The sequence below is a fragment of the Coffea arabica genome, chromosome 11c (assembly GCF_036785885.1).
Source record: "Coffea arabica cultivar ET-39 chromosome 11c, Coffea Arabica ET-39 HiFi, whole genome shotgun sequence".
Taxonomy (NCBI): domain Eukaryota; kingdom Viridiplantae; phylum Streptophyta; class Magnoliopsida; order Gentianales; family Rubiaceae; genus Coffea; species Coffea arabica.
The window spans coordinates 29,857,004-29,874,142 of record NC_092330.1 but is presented as its reverse complement, the minus strand read 5'-3'; the positions used below and the strand labels follow the sequence as shown (position 1 = coordinate 29,874,142).

The 17,139-nt window shown below is 33.7% G+C and overlaps 1 long non-coding RNA gene across 3 annotated transcripts; it reads left to right on the top strand.

The window, feature by feature from the left end:
* Positions 1-4,174: 4,174 nt before the first annotated feature.
* On the top strand, positions 4,175-11,186 carry LOC140016958 (uncharacterized). Of its 3 annotated transcripts, none has more exons than XR_011823244.1 (3): positions 4,308-7,983; positions 8,080-8,264; positions 10,752-11,186. It is a non-coding gene; the product is annotated as an uncharacterized lncRNA (long non-coding RNA). The 3 variants fall into 3 exon arrangements; XR_011823243.1 differs by lacking the exon at positions 10,752-11,186 and having other exon boundaries at positions 4,311-7,841; positions 7,923-7,983; positions 8,080-8,340; XR_011823242.1 differs by lacking the exon at positions 10,752-11,186 and having other exon boundaries at positions 4,175-7,983; positions 8,080-8,340.
* The last annotated feature ends 5,953 nt before the right edge of the window (positions 11,187-17,139 follow it).

Genomic DNA, 17,139 nt, shown 5'->3' with positions numbered 1-17,139 from the left:
GAGCGTACCCAAGGGTTTGGCGGACCACCTGCCCAACTCTTGCCAGGACTACAGAGTCAAATCACACAAAATCCTGCATAACGCGCGATGGATCCACAAGAAAACAATCAATCAGCGACTACTAATTCGAAAACACGATAACCATACCATACGGAATCGTAGGTTTCAGTTAAACACTCCAACGAAAACTGAAAAGAACAGCAGCCACGTCACAATTCGGCCAATATTTGGCCGGATTGCCGACTGGATTCGAGGCAGTGGCTAACTCAAAAAAATTTTTCAATGTCCCCTGCCAATCCGGCCAAGATACGGCCGGATATACGGCCAGATTGTCTACAGTGATTCCCCGTCAAATTACTTTTCTTCCTCGTTCCAGTTCAGCACTCGCTCAAAATTGCAACGAACTTCCAAAAAGTTCATATAACCATAGAGATGTACAAACTCAAATGAATACAGTTGAAACACATGATTAAACACTTAGATATATATATATATATATATATATATATATATATACATTGGAAGGTTTCAAAAGTTCAATCAGCAATACAAGTCGGAATATCCAAAAGTGATCAAAGTACAAGTAAGGTTTTCTATTTCAGAGGAGCTTAAACAAAACATATATCTATCTCTAACTTTACTCTTTTCTTCAAAATCACGGTTCCCAAAATTTTGAACCCTGTAAGGAAAACATAATAACAGGAAGGGGTGAGCTTACGCTCAATGAGGTACCACAAATACAAACAGTCAAGAATCATGGAACTTCACTTTAATCAGGCAAACCTACACACTAAATAAGAAAATGAGCAAACACTTCAAATAGAAAGGATGCAGGTAGCTTCCAGGAGCCAAATTCCCTTTTCTTCACTAGAGCTTGATCAAGTAGTAGTTGACACTCCGTCAACTTTCAAGAACAGTAACCAGTCCAGTAGAGCACCATTTAACTCCAAATTTCGTCCACCAAGCATACCCCTTGCCGCGCCCGAACACCTCAACTGTAACAGTGGGTGGTAATACTCGAGTATACTAGAAATTTAGGGTATAGCTTAGCCCCAAGTCAAAGATTTTATCCCTGGTGGTGCTGAATAACACAACAAGCTAGCACAACGGCTATACTTCACCATGGAGCCTCAGTTCAGGATTTTGTCTCTGGCGGTGCTGGACAACACAACAAGCTAGCACAACGGCTATATCTCGCCAGAGAACCTCCAAATGACATCAGATCAAGCACAGATAACGGATTCAAATTTACACAGTAATCAGTCATACAGGCAAGAGAATGAGTGTGATAAAGTACACGCTCGTCTCATTCAGAATAAACAAAGTTCACAGTCATTCTAGTCACAAATTTCAAGTACAAATAAACCAAGTTAAACAACAAGGAGGAAGTGGTACACTCACCATCAATGGCAACACTTCACTTTCTTTGATTCATCCCCAGGAACTCACTCGAGTCCTGTGATCACACATTATATTACAAGGCTAATGATACCAAGCCAAAATGCATGAAGAAAGGAAGGTTTCTAAGACTCCATGTCCTCTCATTCAAACCTTACTTCCACTCAACACCATACTAAAAATGATTTACCAACTCCGAACTTAAAGTGGGAATTGAAAGTAAGAACAATCCTAGAAAAACAGATTTTTTTTAGTTTTGCACAACACTATTTGAAAAATCATATCTCAAGATTCTTAAGTCCAAAATTGATAAAATTTTTACCGTCAGAAAATAGACTCAAAGAGGTATAATTTCTCAGAAGACACATTTATAAGATTCAGACCACAAGTCAGTCAAATATGAGCCTCAAATTGCTGTTTCATCCAATAAAAGGCAGAACAGGTATACAATTTCAGTCAATTTTGAAAAATCACCATAAATCACACAGATAGAACCAGGGTCTGAAATTTTTGCGGTTTATATCCCTATGAATTTAGTTTCAAACACAACAAACAGAACTCAATTCCAACTTTTCTACATCAAGTGATAACAGATTTCCCGAGACTGCACAGGAGTTCCTGTGAAAATTTTGACAGCACCTCCCCTTTGTTTTTTCTTTACTTTTCCAAGCACACATCAACACCAATCACTTCTCAAATCAACCACAATTGCACCCACAATTCACAAGCTATCAAACACCCTTAATTAGGGCCACAATATCCTTCATATCTCACCAAATGAGAGCTCCAAAACCAACCATAAACAAAGCCAAATTAGAAACCCTAAATCTGAAATTTTCAAACACAAGCTGGAAATTTCTTTAGGTAAAATAACCTAGCACTTAAAAACTAGATTTCTCACATGTCAAAGCTAGTAGACCATAGCCAACCATTAATCATCATATGAGGGCAGAAAAATGACCCATAAATCTGAAATTTACTATAACCCTACCTCAAACCATGAAATCTTCCACAAAACAACATATTCAACAACTACAATCCAATAATTTCCCATTAGTAAGAATAAAGAGAGATTTTTAAGCAAGATACCTTGAAACCTCAAGAAAGATGGTAGCTTAGGCTTGTTTCTCCCAAATTTAGTCCACAACTACCTTGGAAACTACCTTGACTAGCACTTTTATGGAGTGGTTTACAAAACTAATGGTTAAAATTCAAGATTTGAGCAAGAAATTGGAAGACAAGGTGAAGGCTCTCTCTCTCTTGTTTTTCTCCTCAAGAGGGCCGGCCAAGGGAAGCTTAAAATGGAAGAAAATTGGGTCAAAATTAGAGTTTAGGAAAGTTAAATATGCTTGGTCAAAGTCCACCCTCCAATAGTGTAGTGACACTTGGCTCTTTAAAGTTCATTCTCATCCTTTTGTCTACCAATGATTCATTTTATCTAGTTAACTTCTAATTATCTCCTAGCACCTTGTAAAAATAATATCCCTTTATGCAACGTTCACTCATTCATCAAAATGCATCGTACTTGACGCACTAGCGGTCCCACATCCAACATACACTACTAATGTCACATAAACGAACTTATACTAGAAAAATGATTTTAAAACTGTACTTACTTATAAAAATCTCTGAAAAATACTTATAAGAAAGTAAAGTAATGAAAATGCATTCGAAGAATTAAAATAAAATAATATAAAAGAAAGAAATTTTGCAGGTCCTCACATATGGCCTATGGGTCTAGCTTACTGATACATTGCGGAAAATTTTACTCAAATTCATTTAATTCTTTGGACCGACAAAACTCATGAACAAAAAATTTTAAGCATAATTTTTTTTAGTCCAAGTCTATATGTCTTCAACATGAATTATTTTTATCCTTTTGCTAGTGAATGGTACTTTGATACTTAAATAAGTGGTGTGACAATATTGTTAGGTTGAGTAGCATTAAAAAAAAGATGGGAAATGAGCTCTATCATCTATGCTAATGAGAGTCATACTCTCGTTAGGATTGTCAATAATGCTAGAATAGCTTGAGCATGATCTATTTGACTAGTTTAAAATAGGTTGAGATTCAGTTTAATTAGAGTTGGGCTAAGTTTCGATCTTTAATTTAGAGCCTATTAAATTATGAGTTGAGTTTGAACAAAACTAAGTTCAAACCCAAATAAAGCGTAACCATTTACAAATCTGTACAATTATGATTCATATGTTTAATGTTAGCCTATGCTTAAAGTTTTTTTTGTAGGCAGCATATGTTTAAAGTTAATAAACTTTTATCAAATAATTGTGCATGTTTTAGCGATAATTTTGTATTGGTGCACTAATGTTTACCTAAAATAACTATATAAACTTATTTTCTTTTAATTTTACTTTTATAATTATAAAAACCGTAAAAAAAAGTAAATACATAAACTTTCAATAAACTTCGGGATGTCTCAATCTCAGCCGAAGGCTCGTATAAATCTTTACTATACTAAAAGTGGGAGTTCGGATTGCTACAGTGAAAGTGAAAATGGGCTGGTTATAGTGCGATTGTTGTGACTTTGAGGGGCGGTTTGGTCTTTTGTCATTCAGTGATAGTGGCTTTGCTGGAAATTCGCTGCTATCCGTGTGGCTTTGTTGTGGGCGGTGAGTTTGCTGCTATCAGCTGTCTGCATGGCCTGGGAAATTCACTGCTAGCCGCGTGGCTTTGTTGTGGGCTGTGAGTTTGCTGCTATCAGCTGTCTACATGACCTTCGATTCGCTGCTGTCCGCGTGGTGGCTTTGTTCCCTCTGATTCTTAGCGATGTAGGCGGTGAGTTCACTGCTGTTCGCATGGACTTCAACCAGGTGTTCTTATTTTTAGTACACCTGTACAGCTACGTGCATGATACGCGTGGTTTATGGACTACGTGTAGTCTTCTCTTCTCACGGCACACTATTCTATCGTTTGGTTTTTCTTGCTGCCATCCTATACAAAGCCTTCTCTGGACCCTTTAGTTCACGCCAGCGTTCTTTGGTAGCTGCAAGAGTGAGTCCTTCATTGTTGTTCTTTGAGGGCATTTGGTTTTGTTAGTTGGACAGGAGTACTTCTTGGAGGGGTAGGAAGCGGTTGGTAGAAACCTCGTTACCATTCATTTTTGACGCATGTTTTCTTTCAGTTTGGGTTAACTAATGCAGCAGTTTATTGTTTTTTAACTGCTAAAATTATGAAGAAGCCACTACTGTTATCTCAAAGATTTCATCTCCAAGAATCATTGATGCACATCACTAAAAACGCATACAAGTTTTCTAACTCCATCCCATTACAAGCAAACAAGAAATAGAGAAGAAGGGGAAAGTAATAGCAAAGCCACAAAAAAGGGAGTCCGAGGAGCACGGAGGAGTCATTGCCTGTTGACCGGAATCCACCACCGCCACTGCCATAGCCATTGTCGTTGAATTTCTTCACCAGAAGAGCATTGTGAAGTTTCGATGGTTTTGAAAGGTGAACTTTTCACTCTATGTCTATTAGCTTATCGGTTTTGAGTTTATCAATTTGCTGATCATAATTGAAAGTCGCATTGATGTGATTTGTTTGTTGTGCTGATGTCTTTTGTTTTATGATTAAGGGCTGTATTTTTAGACAGGTCATTCAAACTTATTTGACGTGCACACCATATATTCGCTATATGTCCTCATTTAACATCTACAATTATTGTGTGTTAGTTTTTCTCCGTTTCAGAAAATTGTTTGATGTTTTGGATTGGTTTAATGTAATTTCATCAATGCATGTTTCGATTGTGATATGGTATTTGCTTGTTTTTTTGTTTTTTGTAATTTGTTATGACATTATGGTTCCCTTCCTGTGTTTACATAGTACATTATATGGTTCACGTAAATTTGAAAATTGCAGAGCGAAAAAACTGGTGTCATTGTCAACGGTTATGAATAAAGAAAATAAGTAAGAGACTTTCGATGCTTAATACCCAAGCCAATGAAAATGTCCACTTGGATAGAAACCAAGTAGTTCTTGATTTGTGATTAGTACATGAATTGGCAACCAAACCCATGAGCATTTTGTTTAACCACTTCGAAATATTCATTTGGTTTTAGATTCTGTTGAAAATAAAATACCTTTCAAATCTTTTGTAACAAGTTGGCAAACTGTTGCAAAATTGACGTAGCCAGATGTAGACGTTTATATTGAGCAACAACTTCTTTGATATCAAAACTGGTGGAGCATTAATTTGTCATTTTTTTTAACACCTCATTTATAATGTATTGGAGCAATTGATTTTTCTTCTCATAAACCGCACCTAACAGGTTTTGCAGTTCCTATAACCTTTTCTTATTATAATATCTGTATAGTTTAATCCATTATAAACTAATAAGTTTCCAAAAAGAACCAAAAAAACTACAGAACAGAAAGGAATAAATGGAAGGCCAATTGGATGCTATTTTTCTCTTTTTCTTTCTTTAATTTTCCTTGTGTAAGAGTAAGACACGGCCAGGCATTTCATACTTTCTGTTTCACTTTGTGTTTGTGTGTGTGTATGTGTTTTATCCTTTTCCTATTTTACTTTGTGGGTTTAGCTAATGTAGTTTGTAATCTAGCCTATGAATATATCCAATTCATTTTCTATATTTGAGATTTAAAACATTAGAAATTACGCAGGAAACTAATCAAATTAAAAGGTGTTGAACACCAAATTTGCAAGTTCAATTTTTTTTTTGAATGAGTTTAATTAGGTTGTCAACAGACAAACTATTATAAAGGAATTACATTAAGGTATTTGTATTCCAGAGGCATTACAACTAACTTTTCTATCCAAAACCAAGTAACAAGAAAAATATAGGTGATTTTCTAAACATATTGAGAGGTTATTACAGTTGGTCTAGGTGTTATTCCTAACTTCAATAAATGAATGGTGGTCTAACAATATGAACTTGTTAGCCCTGAATTTATGCAATGTAAAGCTAAGAAAAGATGATGTATTTTTTTTTGACAATTAGCTATACTTTTTTTTTTTGAGTCTGAGCAAGCTTAGATTGTCGAAATATGCCATGGTAGTGAAATTAGTTCCAAAGATTCTTTGATGTTAAATTCAGGCCACTTCAGATGAGCGTTCAGCATGATTGATGGGTTAAATGTATAATTTTTGGTTCTCTTTTTTTTTTTCCAGGAAAGGAAGGCAGTTTTTGTGCCAAGTCACTTATGAAATTTCACGCAAGTAGCTAACTCTTGAATTTAGAATAATAATTTCATGCAAGTAGCTAACTCTTGAATTTAAAACAATTGGATTTCCCCACTTTTGCGTGATTTCTTTTTCCCTTGCATATTTTGTCTCTTCAAACCAAATTAACAAAAAAAAAAGAGAAAAAAATGAGAGGCAGGGTCTTGTTCGAGGAATAGGGATGAGCTATTGTTTGCCGAGCAGAGTTCGCCACCACTATTGTGGTGGCAAAATTTTGTCATCCGAAAAGCACGGTGAAGTTTCTTCATTTTTTGGGTTATCTAATCTTGTTCTCCAATTAATTGGGTATCCATGAAACAAACACAGAACACATACTCATCTCAGGAGCAACTTAAACAATTGAAGAACTCATTCTCATTTCAAACATTTCATTCTCTAGAATCATTAATCATGGAAAATGATGAATATTGTGAATGGATGAAAAGTTGAATTCAATCAAATACAGTTGCGATTGTCACCTCTTGGTTATAAATGTTCCATAACAGCTAATTTCTGCTCTGTTTACTCTCTGTAGTATTTTTCTCCATCCTAATTAGTGCCCAAAACCTATTTGTAAAATGCCTTAAAGCCATATTCAACTTTCTGAATTTAATTAAGATAAAATGTTGCATACTTAAACTAGGTGTTCTAAGGGTTGCAGATAGAGAGAGCTTATTTGTTTTAAACCAAGTTTACCACGTTTAGAACCAAGATAGAGAGAACTCATATTGGAGGGAACGTATTTGTTTTAAGTCAAGTTTACCATCATTAACATATTTTTGTAGCCTTAGACAAGTTGGAACATTTACTGTCTTTAGAGTCAAAAGCAATACAATCATAGTTAGAAAATGCATGACTTAAAAGAGTTTTTAGCAAAGGGTATGACTTGGGAATTAGGATGATGATGCTATTGAATAGGGCTGGTCACTTCTTGGTTATAAATGTTCTGTAGCGGCTAATTTCTGCTCTGTGTTCATATTTCATTCTGTTTTTTATTTTTTAAGTTCTGTTTTCTTACTCACCTTTGTTTGGTGATTTGATGTTTTGATTTTAGATTTCCAAGTTAGCAAAGGCTAATAAGATCTCTTGTTTTATTCCGATGATTTGAGTTTCGGATGATTCTCTATTTATGTGGTGCATGCTTTGATTTGTGTTCTTTACATGAACTTTTGCCTCCATTTGTGTGGACCATTGTCTCGGGGCCAACTTCTTCTTCCAATTGAAAGCTCCCTTTCCTAATTTTGCAAGGTGAGCTCTTTGCTTTATTTTGCCTTTTCGTGATTTTGTCCTTGTAAAGAAAGGCCTAATGAGTCAGAGCGTTCAAATCAGCGTTCAAATCAGCGCAATGGTTCACTGAAGGATGTTATTAATTCTTGATAGCATATTGGAGGTACAAACATTATTATTTATTTATTTATTTATTGTGTTTGTGCTAATAATTTAGTTGGTTATGCATTCTTACTGAAACCTTTTTACATATGTATAGTTGAGCTTTTCTAAATGGGTAGCCGATGAAAATATGTAAGCTTAGAAAAAGCTTATGAAGAAAGGATTAGAAAGAGATGTGAGCAACGTGCCAGTCCAAGTGCTAAGCATGACTGTGGTAGATATCAAGGTGTATGTATTATGGCTACAAGTGCATTTAACATATGTGAATGACGAGGATAACAGGTGATATCAATTCATATATCAGCCACCCTGGTGTATTGAGTATGACATAATAAACCAGGAAAAGGATTCTCTCACATCATAATTATTAAGTATGCAAGTGTTTTACACTAAATTACTCGCCATCATTAATTTTGATTAACACAAACTGGGGGCAACCTCGCGCGTCGCGCGAGGCTCAAAAAAACTAGTGAATGGAAAAGAGCAGCCTAATTTGAGCATTGTCCGATTCCCTACTTAGGCCTACAAAAATGGGTTCTTATTTGGGCTGAACTTAGTTTTCAAAGCCTAACTCAATAGACCCCATTAATACCCTTAATTCTCATGTTCAGTAAAAAAAAAAAACTGGGGTTTCTTATATGTAACTACGTAACATAGCCTCGTATGGTTAGAATGTTGGGATCATATCCCTTGGGTTGATTGTGAAGTGAAGAAGTTAATTGCGGGTCTTTAGTAATTGAACTTCCTACACCTAGAATTTGGCGATAGAGAAGAGTGAATTCAGAGATAAAAACCCACATTTAAGTTATTTTATGGTACAAATTTTTTGTATTTTAATGTTAATTAAGAACTAAAAATTTTAATATTTATTATCACAAACATAAATTCATCGAATAAATAAAATAAAGTATTTCTCGAGGCATGAAAGAAAAAGAAAAGTATAAAGATTGCACCTATAATGCAATGCTACATGTTAAAATACAAAAATTAAATATTTATAGTATGGTGCTACATATGATTAAAAGAATAATTTAATTCTCTATCGAAAAAAGTAATAACAGAAGGTACCATAATAATCAATCAAAAATTAGTTTAAAGAGAAGGAATAGGTGGAAGGGGGCAGGAAAGTTTAATGAAATTTTTGGAAGAGCAAAATTAGAAGTTAAAGCCAAATTCTAGAAGTTAAATTTTTGGAATAGGTTGAGGTAATAAATGTGATTTCTCAAAAGTTAGCACCAAACTCTTAACCAATGTAAACAAGAAGACAAACGCTGCTCCTGGCAATGACAAGTTTAGTTCAAGACTAGGCGCAACTATTAGATCGAAAAAAATTTAGCCCATTAATCAAGACAAAAGTACCGAGGCTCTAACCAGGCCAAAGGCATGATAATGGCCCGTTAAAGCCTCTGTGAAGTTGGTATAAAAGATGTGTCAGTATTCTTTTAGGAGAAATGCTCTATTATATTTGAAAGATAAACCAAACTATTTAATATTCGAAACGAATTTGGTTTGGAAAAAATTTTTCAATTTTGATTCATTAACTAATCAAGTCTAGATTGAACAGCATTTTATGTTCGATAACATTCAAATTTGATGAAAAAAAAAAACTCATTCAAACTCAATTCAGTAAATAAACAAGTTAAACTTGAATAAAATTTCAATTTCATTAAAATAATCAAACAAGTTTAAATATTAGTGTGTTGGATTTGATTGGGCTCGTTTGCACCCCTAACCCTATGTGTTAAATAGTCCCTAGTAACTTGACCAAAATAAATGTGATTCTTAAAATAAATGTGTCAAATTATTCCCCAATATTTGAGCAGATTTAAGAAAATTGATGAAAATTCAACAAACCCTAATGGTCCAAAATCAAATTTCCGTTAAATATTTTGACTTTGTAATTGTGATGAGAGTTTGAATAACTATGTAGTTCCTTTAAATTTCAAATAGTGATGCAAAGTGCTTTATGCTGAAATTAGATGGGAATTGGATTAAAATTGTGTATATGTACTAGAAGTTCTAATATTGAAAAATATGCAAAAGCTAAATAAACTTTTAAACTTCTTTTTGTCATTTTTCTATTTCATTTATTCATACTACTAATTCTTAATATGTTTATATCTTTTGCACGGTTGGTCTCAAATACATCTAATCATATTAATAATTAATTCATAACAAGTTTTATCATTTTCTCACTAATATTGATAATTAAACACTCAATTAAATATTCTTGTTTCATGTAAAAAACTATATGTAAATTAAGTTGATTGAACAATAAATTTTCTTTTTCTTTTTAGGGCATTTCAATTGGTTATCAATTAAGTTTCAAATGAAACAGACATGTTAAATAATTGTTTGAATTATTCAATGAAATTACCAATGTAGTCGAACATAAATATAAATATAGTAAAACCTTATTATTAAAATACTTGATTTAATATGAAGGAAAGACAAGAAAAAGCAATGGGAAGTTTTTTAGAAATCCATACTAGTACTTCATATTAGTAATTACACTTACTTGTTATTGTAATCCTAATACGTAACTACAACCAATTCAAGCCTACATTGACACATCAAACAACAAGTTGCACAATAATGTTCAGAATAAAATTATATATTAATAGAAAGTTTCTAATAGAAAGTTTCTAATATGACTTTGATAGTTGGAAATTGTAATTTTCTATTAGTTGTTTTAGATCTGCCTAAAATCAGAAACTTTGATAACCATTTTTTTTTTTATCGTTTTTCTTCTCCGGGTTTTTTTTTTAGGGGTATCTCGCAAGGAGTGGACCCTGTAGACTATTCCCCACCCTCCACATTTTGTGTGCAGCAAGATTCGAAACCAGGGACCTAAGGCTCTATCTTCAGCAACCTCAACCGCCAGACCAAGCCCCAGAGGGCCCTCATTTTTCTTCTCCCATTCAATCCATACTCATTAGTTATTCCATTGTCAAAACTTGACAAATGTGAAGCATCGTGACCGTTTGAACCACTATTTGGCGTCAATAGTTCTAATACTTACTTTTGAATGTTCAATCAAACTTTTTTTTTAGTACAAGCGAAAGTTATCAAACCTGGAACCTCTCACTTACGTTTCCTCCCTTGTACCACCCAATCCATCTCTCTCCCTCATGTTTAATGAAACTTATGTACCAACTCTTTAACCTCACACTTAAGGTAGAAATATATGGCTCTACTTGGATAGCGTATTTTTGTGGGAATTTATCTAAAAATTTACTGTAGTTTATTATAGAAACGTCAAGAAAAACTATTGTCTTTTGGAATGTGAAAAAGTTGAATAGTTTTTTCCCCTTTTTTCTCTTTCTTTTTTCCTTTCCTTTCTTGCCACTCCCCTTCGGTCTCCCCAACCCCACCATGGACCTCCCTCATCCCACCACCGGTCGTCACTGCTGGCCATCGCTGTCGGCCACCACCACTGACGCTACCAATCTTACCCATCTCCTCTTTTTTTCCTTCTCCCCCTCCCTCCCTCTTTTCCCTTCCTCTTCCTCTAATTGTATTTCCTTCAAAACTTTGATCTACATCCAACATTTAAGCTTGAATATTTTCAAATTTCTCCACTTTTTTCTCATTTAAATGTAAAGACAAAGGTATACTAGTTGTCAATTCATAGTTAAAATGTTTCTTAGGTTTGGATAAGTTTTAGGTCTAGTTCTAGATCTAGACTTGTATTATACTAGTCTAGACTCGTAATTCTCTTAAATGGTCTAGATTTGAATAAGGTCTAAGTTGATTTAGAACCAAACCAATAAAACAAATAGTAGGTTGTTAGATTTGGGTAGGATATGATCCATTGATATGAATATTTCTCTCTAAACTTGAATTCTTCTCCTTCTCTCTAATTTTTCCTTCCCTTGCAAATAGAACATCTTCCTCCACAGACCTCCTATTTCATTTGTTTTCCCTTTCTTTTTGTGTTTGTGATAAAGTCTTTTCTAAAGTTTTCCTAATAAAAGTTTCTTCCTACTACGATTTTCTAGTGATGGTTTTCTCTCTCTTAGATATTTCTAGAGAGAGTTTTCTATAGATTTTCTATTTCTTTTCTTAGATCTAAGAATTCTTTTTCATATTTGATTGTGAGATATATGATTTCTTAGATCTATTTCGTCAGATCTCACCTTAACATTTGGATTTGAATCAATTCACTAATAGATTTGATGGATGAAAACAGGTAGTTGGAAGCATGCATACATGTCTTTGGAACTACAAGTGATTTATCTTTTGAGTATTTTTAGAGGTTCACAGTGTAATTTTTATTAATTTTTCGAATCTGTAGTATCTATTTTATTTGTGTATGTATATTGGATTTAATTTATGTGATTAGTTTATATTTAATAAAATAATGATATTTTGGCTTAACTATAATGAACATCGTCGAATTCTTACAAGCGCATAGATTGATCGTAGCAATAAATTACCTGGAGTATTCCAGGGTCGAACTCACATGGACAAGTTAATTTTCTACTTTAATTATTCTAACAAAATAACAAAATTTAAATTCAAGAAGTTGTATTTTCTAACTAAACAATAAAATAATAATCAATTCAAATAAAGTAGTGGTGAGAAAACAATAGACATAAATCTAGGGTTTCAAGTTTTAATCTAGAATTTGAGTCAATTATCTAATTAATTTCTTAACAAACTATGAATGCATCACACAATTGTATTTTAGATTATCTCTCAATACATCTAAATTGTGCCTAATTAAATCTTTCGTCTCTCTTGAAATCACAAATATTCAATTAAATCCTTTAAGAACTTTGGTGAAATAAATGCGTCATATAAATTCTAAATAAATGTGTCATATAAATTCTAACCTATTGTCGTAATTAGGCTAAGTATGTTTTTTTATCTAGTGCACAATTGTATCTCCTTTCTCAATTTAATACAAACCCTAAGAGTATGTCTATGGTGGCCAAGTATAAACACGTAATTAAATTAAGATAAATAAATCATAGCAAATGGCAATAAATTAAAATAGAAGAATTAATCAAATTCTTTCATAAAAACCCTAACCCTAGAAACAATTTATTTCAACATGATTTGGAAATTAAAATCATGAATTTAAAGAGTTGCTACAATGATAAGAAAATGAGTAAGAAATTTCTCAGTTGCTTGCTCCAATCTTCTCCTTATGCGCTCCTTGATTTGCCACCATTTGATTTAGATCTCTCAAAGATAAACTATGAAAAGAGGTTAAAACTAGACTAGACTAATGTTTTTCACCACTAAAAACATTCTAGATAGCCCCTATTTATAGTTTTTTTAAAGTAGTATCCAAAATGGGGTAGAATTGGATTTATTGGAGTTGAAAAATGACAATTTCACACAATTCTCTGATGAACACAAGCTCAAGCACTGCTCTAAAGACCGGCATCGGTGTTGGGACCATAGGAATAATGGCAAGAAGACCGAACTTAAGACCAGTGCAAGTTACATGTGATCCGTAGACGGATCGCTTCAAATCCATGAGCTGATCCATTTCACGACCAAAAATCTCCATCAACAATGCTGAATTAGCTCTTGCTCAAAACATGAAATTTGTAATTCTTTGAGTTAGCTTTCTAATGCCATAAGAATCATATCATTTGGTGGTTTGAATGCTAAGATATGCCCAAAATACTGATAATTAGTTAGAAGAACTTTGTAGGGCAACTATATTTTAGTATCTTGAATATTTGGCTATGAAAACGTGAGAACCAAACTTTGACGTCTCATAAGATTTGTAAAATTAAGAATCATTTCAATCCAATTTGCCTGACTCAAGTTATTGTCAAAATACTGACATTTGTCAATCCTACCAAGCCTCTGACTCTTCATGCTTTGTTCTTCCATTGCTTCTTCACGCCATGTTTTTTGTCCACTTTTTCTCCAATTGAACTCTTGACCTATTAGAAAAATATAAGAATAAAATTAAATAGCTTCCATTCAAAATGAAGCTCGAATAACATAGTTAACTAGCAACTTGTACATATAAATGTAATACAAAATACACCCTAGCAAACTTCGCCTATACTTAGTCTGTGCTTGCCCTCAAGCACAAGAAAAAAACCCATTGAATGAAAACAATGGCTATATTCAAAACTTATTATTATCAAAGCAACTATTCTAAACAAGTATCAAGTGTCAATAGTGAAAACCAAAGGGCCACTTCTTTGCTTAGCCTTTAATACCATATACATTTTCCCCCTGGCTAAGTAAATTAGGTATATAAAATATTTAGCAAGCATTTCCTTGCAAATGGCCCAATTATTAAGCAAAATCTCAAACATATAACCACATGGATCCACAGACTATTATTATGATCCACATATTTTTTTCTCTTTTTTATTTATTTTTCTCTTTCTTTTTCTTCAAATTCTTCCGCACTTAAGCTTTTTTACATTTAATAAGGGGAATATATTTAATTCTTAGCCATTCAAATCTTTTGAAGTGAACTCCAACATCTCCTAAATAAAGGAACTCGATTACTCAACTTTTCACCACTTAAGAATCACATACTCATAAATATCATCCCTTTTTAAACATGAAAGTCGACACTTTTAGGTGAAAACTCCTGGTTACTAAACAACGACAACCAACGGAATATACTTCACTTTAATAAAATAAGCATATAACCACCAATAAGAACATAAAAACCTACTTCATATCCCAGAAACATGGAGAATTAAGATTAACAATTATGCCCAATTCACAAGAAAAATGTTTGAAAATTATTTACAATACCTAGAAAAGTTAGCCAAAAATTGAAAAAGTCTCAAAATACCAAATATTCACCAAAGAAGTACTCTAAAGCAACAACATTTAACACTTAACACATTTCACAAAAAATTCACTTCACTTATTCACCCCTCCCCTACACTTAAGACAACATTGTCCTTAATGTTGGGGATAAAATAAATAAATAATAACAATAAAAGAGTTGAAAATGAAACACCACTGATAACAAATGAATTCGAATGACCAAGCAAAGTGGAAAGGAAGTTGCCAGTTACCATCCAATAGTCAAGCGCGGGAACTATCCAATCTTTCTAAATGACAAGTAAAAACTATAAATAGGGGGTTAAACACACAACCTATTAACCCAAACTAGAAAGCAATAAATTGTAAAGAACTAAACACTACCATTAATCCCAAACAAAAGAAAAATATTAAATAAAATTAAAAAGAAAGTCCGATTGCCTCTCGATAAGTGCTAAATTTTATGTCTTCAGCCGGACAAGGCCGATAAGTTCAAGAGGATGAAATGGTTCAAACATTTGCATATCCTCTAATATGTGTGCCCGCAGTACTGCATAACTGTTCGAATCTACATTGTGCTTTCGGGCCATCGAAGAAGACTGTGGGCGATGATTATGCAAAGGCATAAATCCTATATCCTACTCTAAGACATATCTCTTACCATTCAAATCATCAGTAGCAGCAATATAGGAACAAAATTCCTCATATGAAGAGTATTTTAAGGGTTCAAAAACATTAAATTTTGAAAAAAAAATAGAACTGAATTGTTCTGTTATTAATTTTGTTCTAGGCTCTGTACAACATTTATACAAATGGAATTTGACTTTTGTCAATTCCATGAAATCTGTAATCTCCTAAAAATTAGGAGCTAATTTATTCTATTCTAAAATACATTAGGAGTAAATTATTCTATCCTAAACTAGAGCAGAAATCATGGGATATACATAGAATTTATAGCTATACAGAAAAAATATTCCAGATTTTCAACACTCCCCTCAAGATAGTGAATAGATATTTTCCATTCCTATCTTGCATGTAATGTCTTCAAAGTTGGAAGTTGGCATTCCCTTAGTTAAGACATCTGCCAATTGATTATTTGATGCCACATATGGAGTGCAAATTTTGCCATTGTCCAGTTTTTCCTTAATAAATGTCTATCTACTTCGGTGTGCTTTGTGCGATCATGTTGCATTGGATTGTGTGCAATGTTGATGGCAGACTTGTTGTCGCAATAGAGTTTCATAGGTCCTTCCCGTTTGATTTAAGGTCATTAAGTATTATTTTGAGCCATAGCAATTCACAAACTCCATGAGCCATAGCTCTAAACTCTGCTTCAGCATTTGATCTTACAACAACCGATTGCTTCTTACTCCTCCATATCACTAGGTTCCTACCAAGAAATGTACAATATCCTAAAGTTGATCTATGATCTACAACAGAACCTGCATAATCAGCATCAGTATATGCTTCTATGAGCAATCCTTCATTTTTCTTGAACAAAATTCCTCTACCCGGTGTCCCTTTGAGGTAGGATAGAATTCTGTTGACGGCCTGCAAGTGTTTCTCTTTGGATCATGCATAAATTGGCTTACTACACTTACGGAAAATGCTATGTCTGGCCTTGTATGGGACAAGTATATCAGTTTCCCAACCAACTGCTGATATTTTCCCTTATCTACTATGTTATCATCCTTCTCTTCATTCAATCTCAAGTTAGGCTCAATAGATGTGCTTGCTACCTTGCATCCAAGATTGCCTATTTCTTTAAGCAAGTCTAGGACATACTTTTGTTAGGAAACAAAGATGTCTTTACTTGAGTATGCCACCTCAATGCCTAAAAAATACTTCAGCCTCTCTAGTTCTTTAATTTCAAACTCTATTGCTAAGCACTTTTTGAGTGTTTCTCTTTCAATTGGATCATTCCCGGTAATGATAATGTCATCTACATATACAAGTAGAGCTGTAACACCTCCTTTTGAATGTTTTATGAACAAGGTATGATCTCCTTAACTTTGTTTGTATTGCATTGCTAGCATCACTTTAGTAAATCTTCCGAACCAAGCTCTTGGCGATTGTTTTAATCCATATAAAGCTTTCTTTAAGCTGCACACTTTCTTTTCAAAAAAAAATTCATTGAAACCTGGTGGAGGATCCATGTACACGTCTTCTTCTAAATCCCCATGTAAGAACGCATTCTTAACATCAAATTGCTGTAAACACCAACCAAAGTTAGTGGCTAAAGACAAAAGAACACGCACAGTATTCGTTTTTGCAACGGATGCAAAGATCTCTTGGTAATCTATCCCATATGTCTGTGTATATCCTTTTGCGACCAACCAAGTTTTATGCCTTTCTAATGAACCATCAGCTCTATATTTCAAAGTAAACACCATTT